At 42.1% G+C, this 18,846-nt stretch overlaps 1 long non-coding RNA gene across 1 annotated transcript in view; it reads left to right on the top strand.

Moving 5' to 3' along the window:
* The window catches only part of LOC143646070 (uncharacterized), a 58,917-nt gene extending 40,668 nt beyond the window's left edge, over window positions 1-18,249 (top strand). Inside the window, exon 4 of the long non-coding RNA XR_013157251.1 lies at window positions 18,001-18,249. This is a non-coding gene — a long non-coding RNA (uncharacterized LOC143646070). The remainder of the gene's footprint in view (window positions 1-18,000) is intronic.
* Window positions 18,250-18,846: the final 597 nt, after the last annotated feature.

Genomic DNA, 18,846 nt, shown 5'->3' with positions numbered 1-18,846 from the left:
TAGGTTAATTCTAGGTTTCTAAATTTTAAAAACTAAGGAATGAGAGAGAAAACCAGTTGTACTGTATTGTTTAAGCAATTAAAGGTAGACAAAATAATCAGTCTAGTCACTTGAAAGCAAAACTGTAAAAACTCAAAGATTTAAAACCCAAATAAGATACTAGTGAAAACACCAGCCCAGGAGATCAGAGCTCTTAATAAAGCAAATAGCCTGTACAGTTTAATTTGTGCTTTACTGTCATATAGAAGATATACTTATCTGCCACTCAAAAGTGAAAAGCACTGGCTTTGGACACTAGTTAATTATTTGATTGTGATAGCTTATTTTGAGCCCTCCCATTGTTTTTAATAAGCTGATTTTCTAGTGCTTTTATTTTGCAATAGCATTCTTCTGACAGTGTCCTTCCCAAACCTGTCATTTTACAATGGAGTCTACTGAGAGAGGGGGGCAAAATCCCACAAAAATAGAGATTTCTAGAGACTTCAAATATCTTACCATCTAACCTCAAGATCTAGAGTTCTTAAAAGTATGTGTGTGGGGGTGCGAGGGTAGTTCAGTGGTAGAATTCTCGCTTACCATGTGGGACACCCAGGTTCGATTCCCAGCCCACACACTTCCCAAACAAACAAAAGAAACCCACAAATACAAACAAACACATTTTTTTTTTCAACAAATGGTGCTGCAATAACGGGGTACTCACGTGGAAAAAGAATAAAATGTGACCCTGCCACACAGCATAGAAAAAAAAGTATGTGTGTTGGGGAGTGGCTGTTTAACAGCTGTATTTTGATGTTATATAAGGTTAGTAAGAACCCTAAGGAAATACATAGCTTCTTTATATATCTGTAACTTCTTATAAGTGTGTATGCAGAATTAACTACCTTATCTCAGATGCATTTCCACAAACCCTGGGATTCACTCTCTATTTGGCTGATTAGTAGGTATCTCTGAGCTCCATAATTATCAGGACAACTGATTTAATGGGCAGAGTGAGCAGGGTTTACGCCCCTGATAGCTGCTGTGGCGGGGCTTGTGGAGAAGCGTCACACTAAATCTTACAAATAACATTAAAATAACATCGCCACCTCTGTTTGGTCATATTTCCCATGCTGAGATTGCTCTTTCTTCTCTGGGTTCACCAGCTGTTTTATCTCCCAGCACCTACCACATATTGCCACAGTGTTGGCTGCTCTCCTCTCTGTATAGCCAACCCTCTAGTCCACGAATCTTTTGTCTTTAACACAACACTGGCACATTTTAGGTTCTATTCAGTCAATGTCTGTTAGAGTTGACTTACACATGGCTTTGCTGTTACGATAAAGTCTATGCAATTTAAAGGCCATGGCTGTCAGACTGAAATCACATACAGCAGGTACCATATTTCTCTTCTATGTATCCCCAATGCCTAGTATGGGTCTAGCACACAGTGGGTGCTAAATGAATGTTTGTCAAAGAAAAAAGCAAGGAAACAAGGAAGGGAAGGAGGAAAGAAAGAAGGAAAAATCTCCATCAGGAAAAGAAAAGCCCATTTATTGGCAGAAGGCACAATGACTTCAAACCAATATGTTAAGGATCTAAAATAGGGTCAGCAAACACTTTCATAGAAAAGGGCCAAACCGTAAATTTTTTGGCCTTTACAGGCCATATGGTCTCTGTTTAAGAGCTACTCAATTCAGTGACTATCGCACGAAAACAGCCATAGACAATAGGTAAACAGATGAGTATGGCTGTGTTCCAATAAAATTTTATTTACAAAGCCAAATAGAGGGCCAGATTTGCTTGCCTTCCACCTACATAGTGAAAAATGCAAAATAATACAGGTTTTAAAAGAAAACATGAAAAGTATTTATATGACCTTGCCACAAGGAAATCATTTTTAAACAAGACACAAAAGCAGCTATCATTGAGGAAGAAAAAATTTTTAGTGGATAACATTAGAACTAAGAACATAGAATACTGTATACAGCCACAAAACAAACAAACTAAACTACAAGGGCAACACAAATGAATCTCACTACATAATACTGAGCAAAAGAAAGAACATAAACAAAAAAGTGAAAGAAAACAAGCTACGGGGTGAGAAGGAAATTTGCCATTGATAGAACTAAAAAAGGTCATGAACTCAGAGGACATAAAGAACTCCTGCAATTGATAAGAAAAAGACAAACCAAATAGAAAAATGGACAGAGGATAATAAGTATTTCACACAATGAAAGTATATCCAAATCACAGTGAAATGTGCAAATATGATCAACTCCATTGGGAAATATAAATTAAAATCATTATGGTGATAGACCACTACACATCCACTATTATGGCAACAATCAAATTAGAAAGACTAATAATATCAAGTACTGGTGAAGATGCAGACAAATAAAACTCTCTCACACTGCTGGGGAAGTGAGCATTGGTACAATTACTTTGGAAAAGTGTTTGTCATTATCTATTGTGTTGACCATACATGCCTAGGTGACACCTAAGGGAAATGCATGCCCAGGGGTTCCAAGTTCCACATCCAGGAGTAGCATTATTGCCTGGAAACAACCCACATGCCCATCAAGGTTGAAATGGATCAATGTTCTACAATGGTATATCCTAAAGCATTGATATGCCCAAACCAGAGCTCCACGCACAGCGTGGATGGAATTCACAAACCTGATAATGAGGGGAAAAAAGCACCAGACACAAAAAAGTTCAAATACAAGCAAAACACAGGCAGTGATTACATCAGAGCTTGGCCCGGGGTCACGATGAGGGAGCAGAGAGGGGTCACGATTGACAAGAGCGTGGGGGGAGTTTCTGTAGTCAGGCCGCTGTGATCATACACAGGTCCGGTATTTGCTTAATAATAATTTGTCCTGTTGTGTCTTTATGTTTCTGCACTTTTTCCATTGCTGGTAATATTTCAGAATAAAAAAGTCTTTAAATTATCCAGAGCCTGCCATCTTTGAAATGACAGATTTTTAATTTAAATAGCAACTTTCATAGAGCTCCTTTTTCCCCTTCAATGCTGCTGCAGCGTCTTACTGGCTATGACATTAGAACTCATCCTCTGATTTGGTCACACTAACCACCACCTTTACTGAGGTCAGCCATGTACTTTGCAAGTCCCGTGAAGGCAAAGAAGGCATCTGTCTTCTGCCTCTGGCAGCTCCAGTGTCTAGAACGACACCTGGCATTAGCAGGCGCTGCAGTAGCATCCGTGAAACGACCGCACATCAGGCGGTGCGCTGTGGCTTTCCCATGGAGGGGCGGGGCAGGCTTGTGACTGCACAGGCCTCATAGAGTTTGGCAGAGGTGATATTACGTGGCTTCCACGCTAGGTCACGGAGCTTCAGGAAACACTCCTTCCCCAGAGGCTCAGCTCAGCAGCCAGCCACCCGGCTGTGGGCAGCCCGGCCACCCTGGGGCCGCCCGGGTGCTCCGGTTGGGAGTCTTGATTGGGCCCAGAGGCCGGGTCACCCGGAGTGAAGAATCCTCCAAGAGGCTCCAGCCCCCAGCTATCTGGGCCTCCCCAGGAGAGGTACTGGACACCCTGGATCAGAGATGGGCCTCTAGACTTAAACTGGAATCTGCCTACTCTGAAGTCTGTGCGCTGTTCATCGTGCCGACGTTCTATTAGGGAAGGGGACCAGCACGCAAAAGTCCTCAGAAATGTGTGTAGAAGAGACAAGAAAAGTTGCCTCCGGGTAAAACTTGTTGGGGACCCCAACACCAGTATCTCTGCAAGACCGTTTAACGTGGACTCTGCCCAGCTCCCCCATTTTCTCACATGCACACTGTCACCCAGGACCCCTTAACGTATCATCAGATAATACCTGCTCAGAGCTACCTTTGAGGGTTTTTATAAGGATAAAAGTGAGAGAATATTTTAAATTTAAGTGACAATAATGCCATCATTCCTATTGCTTCTTGGTCTGACTAGTTTCACATATACAGAATGTTTACAATCGCATGACACAGAGTTTTCAAAGTACTTCTACAACATATCTTCATATCTTCGATGAAGGTGCTATGTAAATTGCAAAGTATTATGTCAGAAAACATTGTTCCTGATAAACAGTGAGACAATAAAAGGTAAAGAGCATCAGTCTAATGTACCACGGAACCAAAACAAGGGAAGAGAGGAAAGGAAAGATGGGAGGGGGGTGGGGGGAAGCGACAGGAACGTGGTTTTCCTTCTTTGCATCCCAGGCATCGAGAACAAGAGCATAGAGTATTTGCAAATTAAAAAAAAAAAAAATCAGGACATCATTCCCAAATACAAGGGAAAAGCTAAAACTCTGGAAATAGGAAAATGAATAAGGAAAAGAACAGGGCTGGACACAGAAACCTGAATGTGTATCTGAATGTTCTCTCTCATGCTTGCCATTGAAAATTTGGAAAATCCAAGAAATAGAAAAAATGATGCTCTTTCACAGTGCAAATTTTCTTCCCAACACTGCTGCTTCCAGGTAAGAGCTCAGCAAAGTTATTTAATACAGGCATGAGGAGAAAACCGTGAAAGCCTGTTGTCATATTTGTGGTTGCACATATGCCATTCCCCTTTAGGAGGAAACCCCTGTGATAGCATCCAGTTTACTCTGAGGGAGTTAACCTCCCACAATGAGTGGTAGGGACCCTACTCAGTGGTCCCAATTCAAGGGCTCTCTGCTTTTCTAGGCTGTGGGAGTTCAAAATGTGCTGTATGACTTGATCAGCTTCTTTTTTTCTTCCACTGTGGGGCAGACCATGGAAGAGACATGAGGTCAAGAAAAATGTAGACTAGAAACTCACTCTCTATCTCTAGGAAGAAATGGGAAGATGAATAAAGATGTTCTGAAGTGACTTTCCCTATTCTCCAAGGAACAAAAGACCATGAAGGACCCAAAGAGTAGTTTTAGCGGCCACTTTGTTGCCCAGCTTTCAAGCTGATGTGTTTTATTCTTTGAGCCTTTTGTGGTACTCTGGTCCTGTGAGGGCAGGAAAAGTCACTTCAGAACTTACTCTACCATCTTCTGTTTTCTATGGAGTCTAATGGGTTGGGGGTTGGGCTGTTTGCAGTGAACAAAGGAGTTCTCGGTTGATTCTAAGACTTCATTGAGTTCTTCCTATGACTTCATACCATGCTAAGTTTCCCAAATGACCTAGCGCTCCAAAATAGTTGGTTATCAAGAGATATTTGGCTATTCACTCAAATATTCACTCTGCTAGGTTCTCAGCTGAGGATGATGACAGAATGAGTGTCTGCCATCGTGGAGCTCAGGGTGGAATAGTGGTGGCCGTACCCCTAGGCTCTGAATACAGACACTTCTAGGCAGAGGGGATCTATGTGCCACAGAGTCACACTTCTCTTCATAACATAGTTGCTAGGGGCAGTTGCCCAGCCAGAGGCTGCCTTTCCAACCCCATTTGTACCTAGGTGGGGGCACACTAACTGCCCTAACCAAAACAATGGGTTAGAGTGATAAACACCCCTTGCTGGGCTATCTGAACTTCCTACACAGTCTTCCCTGTCCTTTCCTTTTCCCTTCCACCGTCTGTACGTCAATGCCTAGGCTGACTGTGGGACCCATCTCCTGAGGGTGGCAGAGCCTCTGTTTCTGCCTGGGTCCCTGAATGACGCTATGGGTCCCTGTACTACCTCCCCATCATCACTGATTAGACTGTACATTAGTGAGAAAATAAACTTTTCTACTAAGCCACTGAGCAGACAGCTTCAAGTTCATTCCCGGGTGGAGAAGGACAGAAAACAGACAAATATACAAGTTAATCTAAATTGGAGCAAGGCTGTGAAGGAAAAGCAAGCATTACCACGATGGAGAGCATTTGGGAAGCATCTCTGGGGAGTTGGCAATTGGCCTGTGACCTGAGGGGTGTAAAGGAGCAGGCAGTGTAGATTAGGGGAGAGGACTACAACTCTGGGAATAGCCAATGCAAAGATTAGGAAATCACTGGGCATATTCTAGGAACCCATCAAAGCACGTGGGCTGTACCAGCTATGCTGGGATGCCAGGCATAGACTTCGATGGCCCTTGGCTTGGGTCACTCTAACTAAGACTTCCCAACATCGTTCCAAGTTCTGGCACAGGGGACCCGAAGCCCTTTCCAAAAGTCCCACACTCCTGGCCATGGCTGTCCCTGGTGAGAACTGACTGACCACTGGAAGAACTTTTTCCAGCAGCTGCAGCCATGAGTATGGTTTTGGACACTGCTTGGAACCATCTGTTCTAACTGGTGAAAATCTTAAAATTCTAATTTTTTTTTAAACTGGGAAAATTGCTACTGACTTGAGTGTCCCCAAGAATTTTGACCTGAGGGTTTTTCACATTCAGGAAACCAATAACAGGCAAGTTGCTAAGTATTTCTTTAGCAAATAAATAAATAAGAGGCAAGGCAATAGCAATAACCTCACTACAGAGTATTTTCTCTAGTAGGGAATAGGAAATTGTTATTGTTGCAATTCAGGATTTGGGGACCACATTTGATATGAACTCTCCTGCCCTTACATGAAATATTGAATTAATTTCTGTTATCAATTGGAATATGTTGCTGTCTTATTCACTGTGAATTACCCTGGGTGAAAATATTTGCTATTTTTTTCTTTTAGATTCTCCAGTGTCAATAGCCTGGGGGATAAAATGTCTGATTTAGTTATAGAGAAAATCACTGTTTTTATTTGATGCCTATTTTTTTTCCAAGGGGACAAGAAAAACATTCTCACTGCTATCAACTTCTTTCAGAGAAAAGAAGATACCATTTCACTAAAATTCTATCACACAGTCCAATAAGCGAGATTGCTCTATGTTAGGATGGGAAAAGCTCCAGGAGGTGACACAAAATAGAAAGGAGAAAGTGAGGTTCCAGCAAAAGAGAAGTTTGAGTAGTTCCCAGTGTGACTTCACAGTGATGGCAAAGGCCCCTTGGGGGTAAGAAGAGTAGAGAGGAGTTTAGAGGGAAAGATGTCAATAGAATCAGGAAACTGGGTTCCGGTGCTAACTCCATCCTTGGGCAACGCTGAGCATGTTACTATCTCATGGAGCCTCAGGTTCTTCATCAGCAAAATGGGTTTGGTTTGTTCAGTTTGTCCTAATGGCCTGTGGTTTTTCAACAGTGTTTATTGAGCATCTACTATGTGCCAGGCACCATCCTAATCCCTTGGCATTTCTGAGAGAACAAAAGGATCAACAACTCTTGCTCTCTTGGAACTGAAGAACTTGTCTCTGTGGGGCATTTGGAAGGGCTGGGTCGTCGTTCTCACCTTCATTTCCTGACCAGGACTCTCAAGAGTTGCCATTGACCATGAGGAAAATGAGAATCAAAGATGTGTTGAGGTGGTCAGAAAATAAACAGATAAGTAAAATAAAATACAAATCCTAGTGGGATCATGAGCTGAGATAGAAAATGGAGATATCTTCTTGTTCCACCCTGTTCCTCAAACCATGCCTGGAATGTGCTCAACTGAAGTCATTTCTAAGGGCCTATGCATACCATTAGCAAACCATGGGCACCCCAGATGTAAAGTAGAATGCACCCAGGTGAAAGTGTCCATGTTGTTGACTTTGGCCAAAACCATGCTTCAGAAGAAACAGTGGGAACAATTGGGAGATGTTTCATTTGAGCAAGGATTCCTATAAGGGAGTGATTTTGCCCAAACCTCTGCACTACCTCCACCCCCGGGGACATTTGACAATGCCAGGAGACAGCTTTGATTGCCCCAACTCAGGGGTGGGTGCACGAGCACCTATTGAGTAGCTACGAGAGATGCTGCAAGACATCCTACAAAGCACAGGACAGTCGGCCATAGCAAAAAATGATCTGGTCCAAAATGGCAACAGTAATGAGTTCAAGAAATCCTGAATCAGAGCCAAGGAAGGTAGAGAGGTACTTAATAAAAGGAATAAGATTCTTTGAGAATGATGAAAACATGGAACCAAGTGCTCCATATGGAAGGAGTTTTATGTGGCAGGACATTTCAAGGCAGAAACCGTGTAGCAGCTATCAGAGATTTTATGGAAGGGACGCAAACCCTGAACCAAAAACAATTTCTGAAAGTGCACACAAAGATGCATGGAGCCATGCACGGGGTTTCATCCAGTTTAAGGATGAAGAAACATCAAGAAGTCAAATGACTTCATGGGAATCTGTTGTACCCTGGGAGCAGAATTAGAATTAGAACTCATACTTATGGGATCTCATATGGCAACTGAGAAAATACACTTATGACCTCTCTCCTTTGGCAGTTACAAAATGTATCTGAATGGGAAATAATGAAAATAATATCATCATTATTTATCCGTATAACATCTACCATATTTAAGTACTTCCTATGTACCGACCTCTGTACTGATCTGCCTGCCTGTCTCATATTTAATGCTCCCAATAACCCTGTGAACAAAAGCCAAAGTCAAACATTGTTGAGTACGAAAATGTTTTTTTTTGTAACAAATGAGCAGTTCTGCAACCACTACGACTGTCCATGTTTCTCAGATGAGGTCACTGAGGCTTAGTGTCATTAAATAATTCCCCTGGGATTGCATGGTGCAGAGCTGGGCCGTGAGCCAGGTCTGCCTGACAGCCGAGTCCATGTTCTCCTGTGTGCTCCAGCTAAGCAGAAGAAAAGGAACACCCGGAAGGTTTTATCATCGACAACCTCGCAAAACAGTACTGATACTTATATTTAAACGCTAGTGTCTATCTCTCCTAGAAACCTAGCCACCTGCCATCCATCTGTCGGTGCAACCCAGAGGAATCAGTAGAGGTTAGACCATCAAGCTCCCTGCACCTAAATTTCTTCACTTGGAAAATGTAGTAATAACCTATCGATAAGTGCAGCATACGGCCAAGTACTAAATGAGATAATGCTTTTTCATCAGGGTCCAAAGGAAGCAGACGCAACACTTCAGGGTGATCCAAGAAGGGTGCCTTTACAAAGGGATTCATTAAAACCTCAAAGGGGTGGGGTGGTGGGCCACGGTGGCTCAGCAGGCAGGAATGCTTGCCTGCAATGCCAGAGGACCCCGGTTCGATTCCTGGTGCCTGTCCATGTAAAAAAAAAAAAAAAACCTCAAGGGGAAAAGATACAAAAACAAAAAATTCAAGGGGTAGCGTTGGCTCCTGGGGTCAGAACAGTGGTGCTGTCCTGCTGACTGGGAACGAAGGGGCTGAAGGAGGGATTGAGCTCTGGAACACAAAAGAGAGGGAGTTGTGTGGCGCAAGCCACCTTGGGGAGGCCTGGGACTCTTTGCCATAGGTGACCATGCAGGTAGGGGAAAGGAGTCAGGAAAGAAAACACCTCCTCCTTCCCTACGTCCCATCTCCTGCTGGGGCTCCCCATTGGCTGAGCCCAAACAGCAGCCCCAGGTGTGGGAGCCCCACTGATGTACTTCCCACGGCTGTCTCCCCCGGGTGGAGAGAAGAGAGAAGCTTGGAGGGTGGCCTTGGAGGGACAAAGGCAAGATGCCAGGCATGCAAAAATATGCAACCTCCCTGGGATCAGAAGTAAGAAATGTTTTTAAAAGATAGTATTTTCACAGCAAACTGGGGAAAAGTATTTTAAAGATGATATCAGTTTAAGTGTCAATTTGATGAAATAGACATGTTCCAGAGGATTGAGGTGAAGTTGGTCAATGTTTCTGGAAGGCAATTTGGAGCAAGTAGCTAGAAGTGTTAAAATGTCCTTCTTCTTTGACTCAGTATTTCCACAGATAAACCTATGATATTTCTATGCTGGAATATTCACTGAAGCATTATTTATGATAGTTGAAGAGTTGGAAAATTAAATGTCTCCAATAGGGTATTGGTTAGATAAATTATGGTACCCTCACATCAAAGAAAACTCCACAACCTCTGAAAACCGTATTTTTGAAGCACATTTAATGATATAATAAAATGGTCAAGATATAACATTAATGGTAAAAAAAAAAAAATCAAGTTATAGAATATATGCTGTGAAACCCAATCCCATAAACATATTTTGCATGTGTGCTTGGAAATGTGTCTGAATAAAGACAGAAGGAAGTATATTAAAATATTAGCTGTAAGGGTACATGGGTGGTTCAGTGGTAGAATGCTCACCTGTCATACAAGAGATCTGGGTTCAATTCCCAGCCCATGCACCTAAAAAACAAATAAATAAATAAAATTGTTTCCCAGACCATGCACTTCCCCCAAAAAATATTGGCTGTGACTACTTCTGGTGGGGGACATGGGTAGGATGGCAGGTGGTTCTTATTCTCTGTTAGCCAAGAGAACAGAAATGAGAGGAAAGGAAAACTAAGTGCCTGACATTAGTACGCCCCAAATCACCAGGGAAATCAAGGTTTTAAATTTCTGATGAAAACTCTGCTCAAGTTCCTAATGCTCCTTAAATCATTAGGAAATTTCCCCAAGCAGGGAAGAGAATAGGGGAAGCTACCATAGTCCTCTTCCCTAGATGGAAATTATGAGATTCTAAAAACTAATAAAAAGTGTAAGTCAAATCTATTATTTCTTAATGTGCTGATTGAAAGTCAAGCTTTAGTTACTTCAAACAATAAATCCTGAAGTGAATGGCTCTGTCAAAATGCACACCTCCTCATTCTCGTTAAGTGACACCTTTTATTGTTTGCTGGTCCCCAAAGCTGAGGCAACAGTTTCCTACAACAAGGAGGGTGAAATGTGTAAGAGACGCATGCTGGGTGTACTCTTTAGTTTTGCTTTTCTTTTCTGAAACTTTATCCCATGGGAATCAGCAGAGAAGTACACAACTCTTTATGGGCTTATATTTGTTACAGAGGCATTCATAATAGCAAAATAGCAGGAAATAATCTAAATGTCCAACAGTAAGAAAACGTTGAACTATATGATGGTTTCACCAAGTAATGGAATACTATGCAGCCACTTAAATGCTTTCAAAGAGTATCTAGTGGCATAAAATGAACACTTACTCATAAATCAGAACAAAAAAAAAAGTTTGACACATTATAATATACAAGTATTAAATAATGAAGATTTTTTTGGAAAAATGACTGTTTCTTGCAAATGCACAGAACGACCTCTAAATAAGTACTTGCTCTGTGAACTTTTTTCTTTTTTTAAATAAAACAATTTGGACTCATTAAAAATCCTTTCTTCTGACCTCTATCTGCCAAGCACCACTCTCAAAACTACATTTGAAAAACTACATTTATTTCTGTAATAACTTTGTTCCTAATCACAATTGCAATACATGCACAAAAGCAGACAATTTGAGGAAATAGAAAAAATGAAAAGGCAACAAAAGCGCCGATACATTTCACATTTACCCCATGCAGCACATGCCCCAAAGAGAGCAGCTCAACATTTTTGCTTATAACCCTCCTGTTTTTCTCTTAAGTTATAGCCAATCTTGACCAAGTATTTAGATTCTGTATTTAGTAGGTATATAATTTTATGAACAAGAAGCAAAATATTCCTTAACTCTATAAGCATATTTTCATTTTCATCCTCTTCTTTTGTTGCTCAAAAATGAACTAAAACTAAAAAAGAAAGAACTAAAACTATGCACAAAGGTGTCCTCTCTCTAAACTAACTCAGCAGGTGAACTCACTGCCCTCCCCCCACCCCAACCCCACTACATGGGACATGACTCCCAGGGGTGAGCCTGGCCCTGGTATCCAGGGAGTAAGAAAGAATTCTTGACCAAAAGGGGAAAGAGAAATGAAAAAAAAAGTTTCAGTGTCTGAGAGATTTTAAATAGAGTTGAAAGGTCATTCTGGAGGTTATTCTTATGCATTATATAGATGTCCCATTTCAGTTTCTTTTTTTTTTTTAAATTGTACTCCAATTTTATTATGCATAAAAAGGAGAAGCACAGTATCAAATCTGTGAAATGAAATTTCAAATTTTTAGAAAGATCATGGTTCACTATCCGTGACACTCAAAGACCTTCAGCAAAAGTTTATTTCTCATTTCTCACAGCTAGGATGGTCTTCTTTATAGACAGCCAGGCTCTTTCATCCTGCATTTTTTATCCATTTTCTAGTGTTCTCCCATTTAATGTTGCAAAGTAAATGATCATCAGCTTTTATATAATTAGCTTTTACATTCTGGAATAATTTTATTAATAACCTTGTGCTTTGTAGTCTAAATTATTCTAGTTTCTTTAGTCTTTAGCCTCCTCCTTTGAGACTAAAGCAATATTCCACTTCCTCTACAATTTGCTTAATCCAAAATTAGGAGGAAAAAAAAATCCTTTCTAGTCTCTGACCAATATTAAAAAGTAAATGGGAAATTAGGTGATCTCTCTAAAGCATATCCATTTTGAATAAATAAAAATGAAAGATCTGTTGTTAGCTCTGATTAATAATAGTGAATAGTATAGCGATTTTATGTTAATGCCAACCATTTCAATATTCTGCTTGAGCCTAAAGGATTTCAGGAATATCTGAAGGATGGGCACTAACAGGACACAGTGCTGGGTTGAAGCGCAGTATCCCCGCTGCAGCCGCGTGCTCTGTCAGGGCCACTTCCTCGGCCACGGGAGGCAGCATGTACCCTGTCACAAGCTCTATTTTTTACCCAATTTTTATATTTGTTCATTTCTAAGCTATAGCTTGCCTGATTTCTTTCTTTTAGTTTTTGCTCTCTGTTTTGCTATCCTTCTGCCCCTGAATTCTGCCTCCAGCATTAAAATTTATTTTCCTACCATATGTGCCTGTGATTTTGTCCTAAATTTCTGTATTCCATGTGCTTTCCATTGCACTTCATGTCACTCTCCATGTTTAGCATCAGTGACCGATTTTGATTTTAAAATAACAGCGTAGTGTCTTTTACTGCTGTCCAGAGTCAGAGACTCTGAGCCCAATCAAACCCATGGAAATTATATCATGGAAAGATGCCCCATGGACTCCATCTAGGATTCCAGGTCTCCACTCCCTTTTTCTTGGATTTACTGGTACCCTCTCACCTCTTAAGGGTAACCTGAGAGGGGCAGGACCTAGTCTTATGGCATGCAGGGTGGAATGTTGGTGAAAATGGCCCCAATCATTCCCCTGCTTTAAGACAGCCTTTTGTGATGTGACTTCATGGCACTTCCCAACAGGTAGCCTCTGTTTCCCATCACTTGATTCTGGGCTGGGATTCTGACCTGCTTTGGCCAATGAGTGTGGCTGAACTTACAGTATGCCAAATTGGAATTACCTTGGTGGGCTGGTGCACTCCCATCTTCTCCTTCTGATTCCTGGAAGCACCATAAGGAGTGGCATGGCCACTGGCAGGTGAGAGACCATGTGCAGGAGAGCTGACCCATCTCATTGGCCTACCAACTGAACACGAATGCAAGAGGAAGTCTGACCGAACAGCCACACCAACCCATAGATGCAGAAATGAATGGTTGTTGTTTAAACTACTAAATTTAGGGGAAGGGTGGTTTGTTATGCAGCATTATTGCAGCAATAGCTAACTGATACAACTTGGATGGGCATTGTGGTAGGCTGAATTATGCACCCCAGAAAAACATGCTCTCAATCTGGATCCACTCCTGTGGGTGTGAACCCATTGTAAATAGGACTTTTGGGAGATGTCATTTTTAGTTAAAGTGTGGCCAACTGATCAGAATAGCATTTAATTCTATCACTGGAGGCCTTGTAGAGAAGGCCACAAGGAGAAGGTGACCAGGAGGAGAAGCTGGAAGTCGATGGAAACTTCTCAGGTTGATTCTCCCCCAGGTTTAGTTCTTTCTTAGTAGAGTCAATGTCCCAGCAATCCCAGAAAGGGCAGGGAGGCTTGACCTTCAAATATGGGGATTCCATCTCTCTGCAGTCCAATAAACAGAGTTTGGAAACATCTGTGATCAAATAGCCTTGTATCATATTACATGCAGGCCCAGACTCCTGTCCTAAAGCCTGTGGCATCCTTCAGAGAGGCTCTGCAGGACCTCACTGCACACTTCCGATCTGCCAGTCTCAACCATCAATGAAACAGGGTCATGCTTGCACCCTGGCTGGAACCTGCAGACCCAGAGTTCTGGAAGCAAGCATGGCATCCTGCAGGAGTGGAAGGGCCAACCGTGGCAATCTCTGGAGATCACCCATGGAGAATTTCCTTCAGTGTCTTGGTTAAGAAGGCCAGTAAAGTTCAGGGTTTCTCTCTCAACTGCAAAGGCACATGGCAAGCATGGTGACATCTTCCTCTCCAGGCCTCCTGCTTCATGAAGCTCCCCCGGGTGCATTTTCCTTCATCTCCAAAGGTCTCTGGCTGTGTGGGCTCCCATGGTTCTCATGGCTCTCTCATCTCATGGCTCTGTTGCTCTCTCAAAAATGCTTCCTCTTTTAAAGGATTCCGGTAAACTAATCAAGACCTTCGGCAGGGAACTCCTTGAACTCGTCGTCCTTCTCCAGGAGACCTAAGTCTACCGGCTGTTTTTTCTCTGACATCACGTCTCTCCGCACCCAAAGCGAGGACAGAAAGGAGAAAGGAAGCCTCACTCTTCCTTACAGCAACCTTCGTATGGCGGCCATCTCCGAAGCCGGCGCTACCATAGAGGCCTCAGTTTCTGGTGTATTGGAGTAGCTAGAGGGAAATACCTGAAACTGTTGAACTGTAATCCAGTAGCCTTGATACTTGAAGATGACTAAATAATTATAGAGCTTTTAAGGTGTGACTGTGGGATTGTGAAAACCTGTGACTGACATTCCCTTTATCTAGTGTATGGAAAGATGAGTAAGAAAATAAAGACAATAAATAAATAATAAGGGGTAGTATGGGGGGTATGGGATGTTTTGGGTGTTTGTTTTTACTTTTATTTTTATATTTGTTCTTTATTTTGGAGTAATGAAAATATTCAAAAATTGATTGTGATGTTAAATGCACAGCTATATGATGATACTGTGAACCAATGATTGTAAACTTTGGATGATTATATGGTATGTGAATATATAATATATCTTCATAAAATTGCCCAAAAAATGAACTGAAATTAGAAAGTAGATAACACTACCAAACCACCAATATTGTTGGCCAGACTTCCTTTTCCCAAGCATTATGTAGGTAACGCTTTTATTCATGAATGAATAAATGAATACATGAAAGAAACAAGTCCGAATTAATGAATGCATGGCCAAATAAATGTTTACTCGCCTGGAGGTGTGAGTATGAATGAGGCTTTCTTGCAGAGCTATTTTCTGGCCAATAAACAATTAATAGCAAAGCAACACAAGGCAATTTTGCCATGGGAATATCTGAACTACTGTTCACATTCCATAGCTTTCTAAGCACATTCACGCCTTGCAGCACTTTTTTTTCTTTCACCTGATGGGTTTAATAATATTTGGCTTTGACGTACACATGTTGAATAAGGTCTTCAGCTGGCTAGAGGCACTCTGGCTTTGGAACTGTAGGCTATGTTCCTGGGTCTTCTAACCTGGCCAGGGTTTTTCCAATGACATCTTGCTGACTCCCGGAGGCAAGGACTAGAGTGTCTACAGACAGAGTTATCCCCCTTATGACCTCCCCACTCTACTGGCTCCAGTCATTTTGGTCTTGCTTTCAAGGATGGAAGTATTAAGAGCACAGAGTTTCAGTATCGTTTTGTTCATGGTCTTACCTAATGATAAACGGCACATTGATTGAGCAAAGACATGGTCCATGATTTGCAAGCTTGGCATTACTTTAAGATGGTCTTTCCTGATAACTAACATGTTGATTATCATTCAACGTTTACTGTTCATTCATTCAGTAAATATATATTAAATGCTGGGATGGTTAATTTTATGGGTCAACTTGGCTAGGTTATCGCGTCGAGTTGGGTGATCAAACCCTGGCCTCATTGCTGCTGGGAAAGTATTTCATAGATGGGATTAGCATCTGCAGTCATTTGACTATAAGTAAAGGAGATTCCTTCCAGCAGGTGGGTGGGCCTCACCCAATCAGCTTGATGCCTTACGTGCAAAGAACTGAGGGTTCCAGGAAGAAGGAATTCTGCCTTAAGACTATATTCTCCAGGCTCAAGACTTCAGCATCACCTTTTCTTTTGCAAGGGCAGGCACCGGGAATCGAACCCATGTCTTGAGCATGGCAGGTGAGAATTATGCCACTGAGCCACTGTGGTACCAACCCAACATCACTTTTATAATTTCCAGCCTCCAGCTGCCCTAAAACTTTGAACTTTCCAGGCTCCACAGCTGTCTGAGCCAATTCCTTATGATAAATTTCTTTATATACAAATATCCCATTGTATTTTTTCTTTTGCTCTGGAGAATCCGACACATGCCTGTAATACTAATCCCTACACAATGCTGAAGGGATGCAACAGGGTGTAAGACATGGAAGATCTCTGTTCTCGTGGAGCCCACAGCCTGGGGGGTGGGGAGGGAACAATAATAAAGTAAAGGGAATAATCAGAATTCTCTGACAGAAAACAATACAGCAGACACTGGTGGTTGGGGAGAGGCCATTTGGGGGACACGAAGATGCTTCCAGGATGGAGTGCTGTAACCTATCAGTCCCTCATGGATTACCCCAATGCAGTCACCTCCCCAAGCTTGCACCCAGGGAGAATGATCAGTGAGGGAGTATAAAGGCCTGGCCATCTCAGCCAACTGAAGACAGCTCTGGAAGACCATTCCAGCTCCAGCTCCCAGAGCTGAGCCCAAAGTTCTCCATACTGCATGTCCTTCATGCTAAATTCCATCTCAGAGTTGGCATCCTGTTGACCATCCATAAAGGATAAGGAGACAGATGCCAAGAGCCATGGGAAGTTCTGCCAGCCTGATTGGGGCACAATGAACAAATAGTGTCAAGAGATAGGAGAACCAGGCAGGACCCAGGTCACAGAGGGCTGTGTAGACCAGGACAAAGAGTTTTGATTTTATTCCAAATGTGAAGAGAAACAAATGAAGGGTTGTAAGCTGAGGAGTGACAAGTGATAAATATTTTTAAGAGATGGTTCCAGTGACTTGCTCTATGCGAGGCTGTTGGAGGCACTGGGAATACACAGAGGCATAAATCGCTATTCCAGCTATTCCCAATACATGAGTTTGGACAGAAAGACATTCTTTAAGATTTGCTCCAAAGATAACTTTACAGAACAAGAAGAAGGAAAATGTCTGGTATCTAATGAGCACCTACTGTTCACTGGCCCTAACAACCTTTCAATCAAGGCATGGCTATCTATGAGGGCCAAGAGAAAGCAAGAGACTGGCTCAAATTCACACAAATAGTTAAACCAAGATCCATAATTTGAGTTCAGGTCTTCTGACACCCCTCCCCACTCCAAGACCCTCCAAGATAGTCTAGGTATTGTAAGGCCACTGATGGTCATAGGCATTTTAATAACCAATCACCATCCTTCTACATAATCCTCCACCCTATGAAACATCTGAACTTATACCAAGATAATGCTCAGTCTGGCGGCTGGAAAGGAAGAACCCAAATGGAGCTGATTGTATCCAAATTCTGTTCTGTGTCCTGGAGAATCCCTGGCAGTGCTCTTCAGCTTCCCTCCCGGCAAACCCCATCTGCCCTGTTCCAGAGAAGAGCTCCCCCACCCCCGCCCCACCCCCCCCACCCCACCCCCGTCATTGATGATCAAGGACACAAACATATTGTGTGCAAGACTGCAATAACCAGCCAAGATGGCTGTTTAATGTATCTTGCAATTCCACCTATTGTAATTCAGTGTAAGTGGCTGAACTTTCAAGAGTTCTCCCTTTGCTTTCCCTTGATCAGGGGCAAGATAGCAAGGCAAATGCCTGCAATTGAAGGGCTTTTATGGTGCAGATGATGTGAAGGTCAGGAAAATGTAACTTATTCCCTCATCCTTCCTCCCAAGGCTTGCACAAGGAAGATTTCTAATACAAATGATGTAAAAGGGCAAGGGCAAGATAAATGTCCCCTCCTCTTAAACACCTCTGGGAAAAACCAAGGGCATGGATGCATTATATCATTTTAGTGAGTGAGATTCCTGAGATACCATAAAACAAAGAAATAGGAAGAAATAGAATTCCAGCTGCATCTTCACCTTCAATAAAACCAGTCAATGCATGCTCTTTTCTTTTTTAGACAATACGATGCCTCCTGTGCTCCAGGTTCTGTTGTCTTCACCACAGAACTGCTCAGAAAATCCTGAGCATGCCATCTGCGGGGCAGGAGAAAGAACTTGTGGAGGTTGCAGGGTTCCAAACTGTTGTAAAATCGAACTCCAGGCAGATTAAAATAGAATGCATATAGAGAGGACAAATCCACAAGAATCTGCATCGCCTAAAAAAGGCAAGAACTGAGAAATACCCAGGTGAGAAGAATATTCAAGTTGCTGACATTTTCTGAGTGTATTCTCATAAATTAATAGATTATTTCTTCATTTTCTAGAATGGCAGATTCTCTACTCCAGATGAGGATTTCTTCACGGGCTAGGCTACTCTTATAGGAGTATGTGTGTTTTATTTAATACACTTGTTTAACTTAGTGTTTTATATGTCCAGAAGAGTGCATTATATATACAATAGAGTGTAGTTTGAGGGAGTTTCATGAAGAGAACACTCCACAAAGGGACAATGCCCAGCAGCCAGAAGTCCCCTTCATACCCTCTACCCCGACGCTACCCTTCCCCACCTCTTTCCCAAATGTAACCATGCTCAGAGCTTCTATCACCAGAGAATAGTTTAATCTGTCTCTGAAGTTTTTATTAATGGAATCATATAGAATGTGCTCTTTTTTGCTGGAATTTGTTTGCTCAATACAATGTTTGTGAGATTCATCCATATTGTTGCAGGAAATAGAAGTTCTTTTGCATTACTCTATCATATTCCCATCTGTAAATACATACTATCCACCCTACAGTGCATACACAGTTCGTTTTTTTCCCAGAACCCAGCTATCATGAATAATGCTGCCACAGACAGGATTTGA

Source organism: Tamandua tetradactyla, chromosome 9, assembly GCF_023851605.1.
Source record: "Tamandua tetradactyla isolate mTamTet1 chromosome 9, mTamTet1.pri, whole genome shotgun sequence".
Classification (NCBI taxonomy): Eukaryota; Metazoa; Chordata; class Mammalia; order Pilosa; family Myrmecophagidae; genus Tamandua; species Tamandua tetradactyla.
This window is presented reverse-complemented; position numbering and strand designations above follow the sequence as displayed.